Here is an 11,451-nt window from a genome sequence, read left to right on the forward strand (position 1 = left end):
CTCAATTGTGCTGAGACCCTAGAATGGAAATTGTTATATTAAATGACACAATGTAGACTCACAAAACATGTGTATTTACTTTTATACCATTAAATTCTTTGTTACATTTATTTGTGTAATTATTTTAACTGAAAATATTCGATGTACCTTTTTTGTACCATTTATTTGTGTAATTACTTTTAATTACAATGTTAAGTACTGTTAACATTCTTCCTGTTGTTGCTTTTAATTTTTTTATATGAATATGTTTTATAGGCTGTGCAAGAGCAGTAACACAACTGCTATAGCCTAGCCTTTTCCCAATTCTCTGGCCCAACACTGAGGGGAAAGCCCACACGTTTTCTACTTTGAAAGTTTATAGTAGTACACTTTGTTACTTATTTCATCCGAAAAGGCAACTACAAGTTAATTTACAATAAAGTCATATCATCTACTGAGCATTGTTGTTTCCAAATCTGGATTATTTATTGAAGTCAAGTGAAGGAGAAAAGTGATAGATTCAAAAATGCACTTTATGAACAAGTAACTATGGGTGACAGGTCACATCTTGGCCCACTCTATACTTTAGATAACTGAAAATGAGTATTTGAACAAATCTTTAAGCTAAATTATTTACAGTGTGTGTATGGCATAGATTTTACTATTCCATACAGCTCAAATGGTAAAAGGGCCTGTTTGCACTACAATAATATCCTAGACTACATACCCTTTTACGTGTTAGGCAGATGAGACAATACCTACAGTATTAATCAACACAGCATGTAAAAGTCCTCATACACACTACACAGTCATGTTTACAAAAGCCCCAAGTTGTCCCAACTCTGAATCATCATCATAATCATCATCACTCAAGTGTTCATCATCCCCCAAAACCTCAGTGATGATAGACAGTAGGGCTATTGTATGTCTCATGTCAGTAACGGGAATCCTCAATTGAGATAAGGGAATTGCACTCAGAATGTTGTCAATGATTTTGTCAGGGTTACCCTACTTGGCTGATGTGCAATAAACAGAGACACTACCATGAACACCTGTGTGTGTCACGGACAGAAGAGGACCCAAGAGCGCAAGTTCAAATTCAGAGTTCTTTATTGAAGGTTTCAGGCGGGAAGAGGAGTGCCAGGGGTGTCAGGGGTTCCAGGGGTGCTTGGGGCTCTGGGGTTTTTCAGGGTCCTGTGGGTACCTGTGCTCCGGGGGTCACCAAATGTCCGGGGGTGTCCAGTCCAAGTGCTTAGTGTGTGTGTTCCCCAGTGATGGAGCGGCGTATCGGGCTGAGGGTGGTGAAGCGTCTGGGCACGCTCATCTGGTGGTCGGAGACCTGGGGGAACACACACACAACAGCAATATGAATGGCAGGCAGAAGTACAGATCAGGGCTGGGCAAATATCGTGGTGAGAGACAGAAGGCAGAATCGAGTTACCGGAGGGGCTGAAGATCGGAGAGTAGTCGAGGTCCAGAAGGCAGGTCGGGATAGACGGGGCAGTAGAACAAGGAGGCAGTCAAGAAAGGATCGGTATCACAAACAGGAGTCAGAGCGCAGACAGGCAGGTTACTGGTCCGGGTTTGAAGACGATCTGACAGGGCTTGGCTGAAAAACAGGGCTTGATATACTGGGAGAGGTTAGTGGGGAAATGCAGTTCAGCTGGCAGAGTAATTAGAACAGAGTGAGGCAAGGTGAGGATGGTGAGTGGGAAATGCAGTGCAGCTGGCCAGGTAACAAGAGCAGAGCAGGGCGGAGCCAGGTGGAGCTCGTTAGGCAGAGTAGGGAGAGAGTGAGCAGAGTGGCAGAGAATTGAATGCAATTAATGTTGCTACCAGGGAGAGAGAGTGCTCATGACAGGACCCCCCCTCCAAGGGACGGCCCCAGAAGTCCCAAGAACAACATCATGCCGGGAGGGTGGAGGGGAGCAGGCGGCGGGTCAGAACTCCTCCGAGCGGTCCGAGTGAATCTCCTCATCCTCAGAAGGAGCTGGAGGGTCACGGTCGGGAGACAGGACAGGCACTGAGACAGGAGCAGGGTCAGGCACAGGACAGGAAGCAGGGCGGGCAGGACGGCTAGGAACCCCTCTTGGACGGCCCCTACGGATTGCAGGCTGATCAGGATGTAGTCGGTGGAAGTCAGTGATAAGGGTCCGGTCCACTATCCTCCTGGCCGGGATCCAGGTCCTCTCCTCTGGACCATATCCCTCCCAGTCAACGAGGTACTGGAGACCCCTACCCCTTCGCCTAGAGCGGAGCAGCCGCCGGACGGTGAAGACAGGACCGCCATCTACGAGGCGCGGAGGAGGTGGCGCCGGAGCTGCAGGGACCAGGGGACTTTCATGGACCGGCTTGACCTTGGAGACGTGGAAGGTGGGGTGGACCCGCATGGAAGCGGGCAACTGAAGTCGGACCGCCGTTGGACTGATGACTTTCTGCACAGGAAAAGGACCAATGAAGCGAGGGGCCAGCTTTCGTGATTCAACCCGCAGCGGCAGATCCCGGGCAGACAGCCAGACCTTCTGACCAACCCGGTAAGTAGGTGCTGGGGTCCTCCGTCGGTTGGCCCCGACGGCGTAGCTGGTTCCAGACTTCAGGAGCACAGTGCGAGCCTGGGCCCAAGTGCGGCGGCAGCGGCGGGCATACGCAAGAGCAGACGGACAGGTGGCATCCGCCTCCTGGCTGGCAAACAGTGGAGGTTGATACCCGTAGACACACTGAAAGGGGGAGAGCCCGGTGGAGGAACTGGTGAGTGAATTATGGGCATATTCCACCCAGAGCAGGTGTTGAGCCCAGGCCCGGGGATTTTGGGAAGCCACACACCTCAGTGCCTTCTCCAGCTCCTGGTTCATGCGTTCAGTCTGGCCGTTTGACTGCGGGTGGAATCCAGACGATAGGCTGGCGGTGGCCCCAAGGAGATGACAGAACTCCTTCCAAAAGGTTGCTGAGAATTGCGGGCCCCGGTCTGACACTATATCCTGGGGTAGGCCATGGATACGAAACACATGTTCCAGGACCACCTGGGAGGTCTCTTTAGCAGAGGGTAGTTTGGGAAGGGGCACGAAGTGGGTCATCTTACTAAAGCGGTCAACAATGGTAAGGATGACTGTGTGTCCGTCAGAGGGCGGAAGGCCCGTAACAAAGTCCAGTGAAACGTGGGACCAGGGCCTCTTGGGTATGAGTAGGGGTTGCAGCAACCCAGCAGGAGGCTGGTTGGGGGTCTTGTTTCGGTTACAAGTGGGACAAGCTCGGATGAATTCTCGGACATCCCGTCTCATCCGCCGCCACCAGAACCGCTGGCGGACCAGATGAAGGGTGCGAGTGATGCCGGGATGACAGGCCAGACGGGATTCGTGCCCCCACTGAATCACCGGTGACCTGAGATTTGCTGGAACAAACAGACGGTTGGGGGCGCTGGTGCTTGGACCTGGCTGGTCCCGAAGAGCCTCCATGACCTGCTTCTCGATCTCCCAGGTGAGGGCCGCTACGACCAAGTGGCTGGGAAGAATGGGGGCTGTCATGGCGGTGGTCTCGTCCTTCTGAAACATCCGGGAAAGAGCATCAGGTTTGATGTTGCGAGATCCCGGGCGGTAGGAGAGCGTGAAATTGAAGCGCGTAAAGAACAGAGACCACCGCTGTTGACGGGAGTTCAGCCTCCTGGCTGTTTGGATATACTCCAGGTTCTTGTGGTCTGTCCACACTACGAATGGTTCCTTTGACCCCTCTAACCAGTGCCGCCATTCTTCAAGGGCGAGCTTGACAGCCAACAGCTCGCGGTTCCCAATGTCGTAGTTGCATTCGGCAGGGGTTAGCCGACGGGAGTAGAAGGCACAGGGGTGCATCTTGCCATCCTCAGCTGCTCTTTGAGAAAGCACTGCACCCACTCCCACGTCCGAAGCATCTACCTCCACCACAAACTGCCTTGCTGCATCTGGCATCTGGAGGATGGGAGCAGAAGTGAAACATGTCTTGAGGATATTGAAGGCCTTATCAGCAGCTGATGTCCATTGGTACGGTTGTTTAGTGCTGGTTAGCGCCGTGAGGGGTGCAGCCACTGTGCTATAGTTTCTGATGAATCTCCTATAAAAGTTGGCAAAGCCCAGGAACTGTTGCAACTTTTTCCGAGACTCAGGAACTGGCCAGGAAGTGACAGCCGACACCTTCGTGAGATCCATCTGAATGCTGCCCTCGGTCACCACATACCCCAGGAATGAAACGGTTTTGGCATGGAACTCGCACTTCTCTGCCTTCACGAAAAGAGAGTTCTCCAGCAGGCGGCGCAGGACCAACTGGACGTGGTGCGTGTGTTCTGACAGAGTCTTTGAGAATATTAAAATATCGTCAAGGTACACAAATACGAACGTATTTAGCATGTCCCTGAGGATATCATTCACTAGGGCTTGAAAAACTGCTGGGGCATTGGTGAGGCCGAAGGGCATGACGAGATATTCATAGTGGCCGGTTGGTGTGTTGAACGCTGTCTTCCATTCGTCTCCCTCCCTCATCCGCACCAGATGGTAGGCATTGCGAAGGTCCAGCTTTGTGAATACAGTGGCTCCCTGCAGCAGTTCGAAGGCAGACGAAAGTAAGGGCAGTGGGTAGCGATTCTTAACCGTGATGTCGTTCAGACCCCGGTAATCTATGCATGGACGAAGAGAACCGTCCTTCTTGCCGACAAAGAAGAATCCCGCTCCTGCGGGGGAAGATGACGGTCTAATTATCCCGGCGGCAAGAGAGTCATTAATGTAGTCCTCCATGGCCTTTCTTTCCGGGGCTGACAGTGAATACAGACGACCCTTGGGAGGTGCTGTGCCAGGCAGGAGATCAATCGCGCAGTCATAGGGTCTGTGTGGGGGTAGAGATGTCGCCTTGGATTTGTTGAACACCTCTTTCAGGCTGTGGTAACAGGCCGGAACATTGGATATGTCGGGGGTAGCGCTAGATCTTTCCCGGTGAACGGGCAGGGTGGCCCCCCTTAAACAGGTCTGGTGACAACTCCTTCCCCACTCACGGACTGTTCCTGTCTCCCAGTCGATGTGGGGGTTGTGCTGACGGAGCCACGGGTATCCAAGAATGAGTGGTTGGCCAGGTGAGTGTAGGAGGTGAAACTGGATGGACTCCTGGTGGTTTCCTGACAGCAGGATTGTCACAGGGGCGGAGATATGAGTGACAGTGCCAAGATGATGCCCATCCAGGGCTCGTGCAGGAATGGGTTGTGTCAGTTGATGATGGTTCACGCCCAGTTGCTGTGCAAGCTCAGGGTCCATGATGTTTGCTTCGGCTCCGGAATCCACAAGGGCGGCCAATGTATGAGTCTTGTCAGAAAGCTGAAGGCGGAGATGAAGCAGGGTCTTTCGGATGGAGGGAGACTGAAGGCTTGTTGAGCTCACCCGGATCTCCCCTACACCTGGTGAGCTGCGGCTTTTGCCGGACAAGTGGCGACACGGTGATTCTCGCCACCACAGTAGAGGCAAAGGTTGGAGCTTAGACGGCGCCGACGCTCCTCGGGAGTCAGAGAGGCACGGCCAATCTCCATGGGCTCAGGCTGATTGAGTTGGCTATGGGACTTGACAGGCAGGGGCTGGACAGAAGCGGTATCGACCCGAGTGCGGATGGCAGGTTGACTGAGACGGCCCTTCTCCCTCCTCCGGGTCTGTATACGGCGGTCAATGCGGACGGCAAGGTCAATGGCGGCATCAAGCGTTGAGGGCGGGTCATGGGAAACAAGCTCGTCTTTGATATAGTCCGCCAGGCTATGGAGGAAGGCTTGCACCAGTGCCTCTGGGTTAAACGAGCTTTGACTGGCCAGGGTACGAAAGTCAATGGAGAAGTCTGCCACTGTCCGATTGCCCTGACGGATGGTGAGCAGAGCTTGTGACGCTTCGGCTGTTGGCGAGCCTAGGTCAAAGACCTTTAACATCTCCTCCTCAAAGGCACTGAAGGAGGCACAGGCTGGGGTTTGCCGGTCGAATTCCGCCGTTCCCCACAACCGAGCTCGACCGGTGAGATGTGTGATGACATACCCCACCTTGGCTCCCTCTGTTGAGAAAGTCCTGGGCTGTAGTGCAAACTGGATTCGGCAGCTGCTCAAGAATGGTCTTACTTGCTTCTGGTTGCCATCAAAACGTTCCGGGTTCCCAATCTTTGGTTCAGGAGCGTGGGGATCTGGTGGCAGCACTGCCGGGCCTGCAGCATTGGGACCTCCAGCGGAGGGATGAAGGAGTGTCGGTGGTACAGGAACAGAAGGACCAGGGGGGGGTGCAGGTGGAGTAGCCGGGTTTGAGAGTAGTTGCAGGGCTTGGGCTAGCTGTTGTTGCTGCAGTTGGAACTGTTGTTGCTGCTGGTTGAATAGCTGGAGAAGGGAAGCGATGTCGCCAGCCATCCGATTTATGTCTCCCTCAGAGCGTTCCAGTCGCTGTATGGCAGTCATCTCTGGCTCTTCTTCCATCGTGGTCAGGGAGTGCGCTGGGTCCATGATGGTCAGATCGTTCTGTCACGGACAGAAGAGGACCCAAGAGCGCAAGTTCAAATTCAGAGTTCTTTATTGAAGGTTTCAGGCGGGAAGAGGAGTGCCAGGGGTGTCAGGGGTTCCAGGGGTGCTTGGGGCTCTGGGGTTTTTCAGGGTCCTGTGGGTACCTGTGCTCCGGGGGTCACCAAATGTCCGGGGGTGTCCAGTCCAAGTGCTTAGTGTGTGTGTTCCCCAGTGATGGAGCGGCGTATCGGGCTGAGGGTGGTGAAGCGTCTGGGCACGCTCATCTGGTGGTCGGAGACCTGGGGGAACACACACACAACAGCAATATGAATGGCAGGCAGAAGTACAGATCAGGGCTGGGCAAATATCGTGGTGAGAGACAGAAGGCAGAATCGAGTTACCGGAGGGGCTGAAGATCGGAGAGTAGTCGAGGTCCAGAAGGCAGGTCGGGATAGACGGGGCAGTAGAACAAGGAGGCAGTCAAGAAAGGATCGGTATCACAAACAGGAGTCAGAGCGCAGACAGGCAGGTTACTGGTCCGGGTTTGAAGACGATCTGACAGGGCTTGGCTGAAAAACAGGGCTTGATATACTGGGAGAGGTTAGTGGGGAAATGCAGTTCAGCTGGCAGAGTAATTAGAACAGAGTGAGGCAAGGTGAGGATGGTGAGTGGGAAATGCAGTGCAGCTGGCCAGGTAACAAGAGCAGAGCAGGGCGGAGCCAGGTGGAGCTCGTTAGGCAGAGTAGGGAGAGAGTGAGCAGAGTGGCAGAGAATTGAATGCAATTAATGTTGCTACCAGGGAGAGAGAGTGCTCATGACAGTGTGCACCATCTCAAGTGCAAGGTCATGTAATTCCTCTCTCAGGTATTGCCTATGCCCTTCACTGACCAGTGTATGTCTTGGTTGTAATTGTTGCCCTGTGTCATGTAAAAAATTTCCCAGCGTGAAATAGTTAATGAGGTAGCACAATTGTCACAGCAGTCATGTTTGGGTGATATTGATTGCGTGACCTCATCATCAAAGAGCTGTAACAGTTTCACCCGGCTGCAGCTGGTACTGTTTGACACATACAGTCTCATCTTATCTGAAACTCCAACAAGGTGCCTTCCATGGTACAGGATAAGTGAATGTGAGCTTGTGCCGTCCCTCCCCGCTGTTTCATGTGCCTTCATGTAAGACTCAAGGTCTAGAGGTGGTCCATAGTTGACTACATGATGGACACCCTTAAAGTTTACCCCCATTCCCAGTGCTGAAGTAGCCATCACAACTCTGAGATTAGATGACTCATCTTTCAAGGCTTCGATAATGTGCAGTTTTATGTGCTTGGGTTTCTCTGTCGAAAAGTCTGTTTTCCAGTGTGTCCTTTGCTCCTGCTGGATGCAGAGAAATGCTGAAAAACCTTGTTGTACAGCAAAGAACAGTCTTCAATTCTCTTACAGTATATGACAGTCCTTGGGATATCAGGCCCCTTTGACTCCAACCATGAAAACGTCTCTACAGGGTCAAACGACACCTTCTTCACGGCCAGTCTGATGTTGTCCCTGTCAGGACTGTTCACCACCTCAACACATTACTGCATGCCCAGGTGCTTCATTATGCTCTTCCTTGTAGCCTTGGAAGCTGTAGCTGTGACGGCCAATTCAGGAACTGGAACTGGAAGGAGTGACCCCCAGCTCGCCAACCATTTCACACCACTTCAGAAAAGCAGCCTCCTTCCCCTGTGCCTTTTCCCTTTATAGGAAATGGGATAAAAAACAATAAAATATGCATTAGTTGTCATAATAAAGGACTTAATAATACTGTTTCAATGACAACATTGTCATGTTGAAGGTAGAGCGTGGCCTTTGTGTTAATTTAAAAGAGGTGTAATTTTAAGAGAAGTTCCAACATGATTTTAAAAAAAGTGATACAGTCTATACTAAAACACACAGAAACACAACTGATTAAATAATTAGCAGGTTTCACGCATCAGACACTTTCGTTTTGAAGTAAAATAATACCAGGGCATATCAAATCATATAAGGGCAATCAACATACACACCTGGCAATAAAAACACATGGCATGACCCCTACCCCACATAGCTGCAACCACATCCAACCCCCCTTCTCCCTCTCTTCCCACATAGCTATACCTCCTTCCCCCCTCTCCCCCTCCTCTTTCTCCCGATATCTCTCAGACAGTTTTAGTCAACTTAGCCAAAAAAGATTATCAAAACACATTTTAGTTACACACAAATATCTCACCATTGAACCACGGTGTGGACCTCATCGACAACCATTCCAATGAGACGCTCGCGGAACAATGATGTTTGAAGTAGACATCGCCATTTCTCTGAACCAACACAAGTTTCAGGAGTCCCGAAGACATCGTGTATTCACCCTTGGCAAGATCGTGTATTCACCCTTGGCAATTTTCTTGGCCTCCATCTCACTTTGACCCACGTTTGTGGCGGCGAATCCTTGAGCATTCAGAACACGATCCTGATCCTAGATTATTGAAATAAGAGGAGAAACTACTATTACCATCAATTTTTCTCCACTTTCAATTTCAATAAATCGCACTGTCAGCCACACTAAACTTTTATCATAGCCTGTAGGTAGACACGCCAAAATGTATATTTTCTTTTGTAGAGTGTTCAAGCAGAGTTGTAATGCCTTCATAGACTCAATTTTGTGTATAGAGCACACTTCTGGCCAACTAGTTGGTGGCGCTCCTTTTCAGATATGTTATTCTTTATGACACATTATTGCGCTATGAAGGCATTCCCGCAATACATCTCCACACAAAGCCATGGCCAGCCACCACAAGTCCAGTCCCAGAGAAATCCTCCATGCATCTATCCCTGATCACGCTTCCCATGGAATTGACTGGTAATTAAAGCCGAGCCGCCTGGGCCATACGTCCCCATAAATCCCTATTACAAGGAGTAAAAAATACAGATCCATTAAGGAACACTTTAAGCCACAGTCCTGCAAGGCCACGGGGCTTCATAAGAAAGTTAGCACCTGTCATAATTTAGCCTGGCGGATCACAGTTCATTAGCGTCCAGCGTGGCCCTAGAAGCCTGGGGTGGGGGTTTGGGGGGAAGGCATGTTATTAATTGGGAGTTGCTCAGGCCCCCACCCCACCACCTCCACCACCCCGCTCCACCCTCCCCCACCACCACCATTCCCCTGACCACCCCACCCCAACCTACCCTCCCCCACCACCACCATTCAACTGACCACCCCACCTTACCCTACCTCGCTCCACCCCATCTCGCTCTGTTCCACCCCGCTCCATCCACACTCCCTGGGTCACTCCACCCCACCCCACCCACAGCCCTGCATGGTCTCTGTCAAGCCTGTGTGCTGCGGCCTCCTGATGACTCAGCAGATATGCTGTAGCGGGCCTTAGGAATAAGGCCGTGGAGGAACAGAGGATATCTACAGTATTTAGGACTTGAGCTGGTACCCAGCCCACCAACAAGAGAGGTTGTGTGTGTGAGAGAGAGAGGGGTGGAGGAGGGAGGGGGCAGTGGAGAGGGGAGCCTGACATGGTGATGTCATATGCTGCTTAGAGTGATGTATAACCTTACACGCAGAGACGGGCACACACACACACACGAGCCGCAAGAACACAGACACACACACACACAGCCATCCACCTACGCTCACGCTCAGAGTTCTCATCTGGCATTAAAGCACTTCTTTGGCTCTGATGTCTTGTCACTTATCTTAAGCACTGGAAGGATGTGTGCTGGGGGATGGAGGGAGGAGGATGAGGGGAAAAGGCGGGGAGGAGGGGGCTGGATGACACACAACCAAACTCAATTTTGCTGACTGCTCAACTTTAGGCAAGGGTAGATTAACAATGCTAACGTCAATTCCATGTGATGAATGAATCATTTTCACCACATTATGAGTATATTTATAATCATCTAAAGTTAAGGAGTATCTCAAAAACGAATAAACGTGCCCTTATAACCCCAGAGTGTTTAGGTGATTAGTCCTAATCTTATTTTAGTGACTGTCTGCATCCTTTAAAATATCTTAGTATACAAAGCTGGTTCTAAGACACACTTGATAATGGAACAGTTTGCCTCGGACACTATTTCAAAATCTCTGTTCCACAACCAAAACATTGCTTCACTCCAACATCCCAGCAGTCTTGTACCATTGTCATTCATGCTGAGTTCTAGTACGGCATCCATATTAGGAAGTCTCTCAGTTGTCAGACTAAACTCCCTCAGTTGTCAGTTGACAACTTCCGTCTGACAACTAAGGGACGTCCTATGGATTCCATATTCCAGGCTTTCTGTCGGCTCCTTGTCCCTGTTCATTTCCTCTACACTGCCTCATTCCCAGGCCTTAAAATATTTACTCCCATCCACATCTCATTTTCAAATCTCTCTTGTTGTTTGTTTCCTTTGAACCCAGTTCAGTGTGAGATGTTTATCCCCCTTTTACTTCCTTCCCTCTCTCTCTTTTCTCACCGTTGTCAATGTTTTCCTAGAGAGAAAAAATGTATATTTTAATAAGCAATTCTGTGCCATGCACCAAACACCCACACAGTGCAGGGGAGAAATTGATACAACTCATGCAGTTCAAGGGGAGGGTCCTTACTACAACCTTCAATAGCACAGTCCATCAAAAGCAAAGGTGCAGGTAGCCTCGCGGTTGGGCCAGTAACCAAAAGGTCGCTGGTTGGAATCCCTTAGCAGACTAGGTGAAAAATCTGTTGATGTGCCCTTGACAAGGCACTTAACCCTAATTGCTCCTGTAAGTCACTCTAGATAAGAGTGTCTGCTAAATGACTAAAATGTGCAGTGGCTGCAAAAGTTATCGAACGCACTGTATCTGAAAGCAGAATTCTCACTGCTGGAGTCTGCAACGTTGTGAGATTGGGGTCTGGCGGTGTCTCCTTGAAATGCCATCGAGCACAGAGACATTGAGGAAGAAATTAAGCAACTCTGATTCTGCATAACCAAACTATTTCTTAGTCTGTCTTCTCGACTATT

General features: G+C 50.5%; 1 long non-coding RNA gene across 1 annotated transcript in view; it reads right to left on the bottom strand.

Annotated features, from left to right (window-relative positions):
- Positions 1 to 440: 440 nt before the first annotated feature.
- The window catches only part of LOC311133120, a 12,894-nt gene continuing 1,883 nt past the window's right edge, over positions 441 to 11,451 (bottom strand). Inside the window, exons 2-4 of the long non-coding RNA XR_014613567.1 lie at positions 8,696 to 8,938; positions 7,271 to 8,182; positions 441 to 1,031 (exon numbers count right to left, since the gene is read on the bottom strand). This is a non-coding gene — a long non-coding RNA (uncharacterized lncRNA). The remainder of the gene's footprint in view (positions 1,032 to 7,270; positions 8,183 to 8,695; positions 8,939 to 11,451) is intronic.

The sequence above is a fragment of the Coregonus lavaretus genome (genome assembly GCF_964263955.1).
Source record: "Coregonus lavaretus genome assembly, chromosome: 8".
NCBI lineage: Eukaryota > Metazoa > Chordata > Actinopteri > Salmoniformes > Salmonidae > Coregonus > Coregonus lavaretus.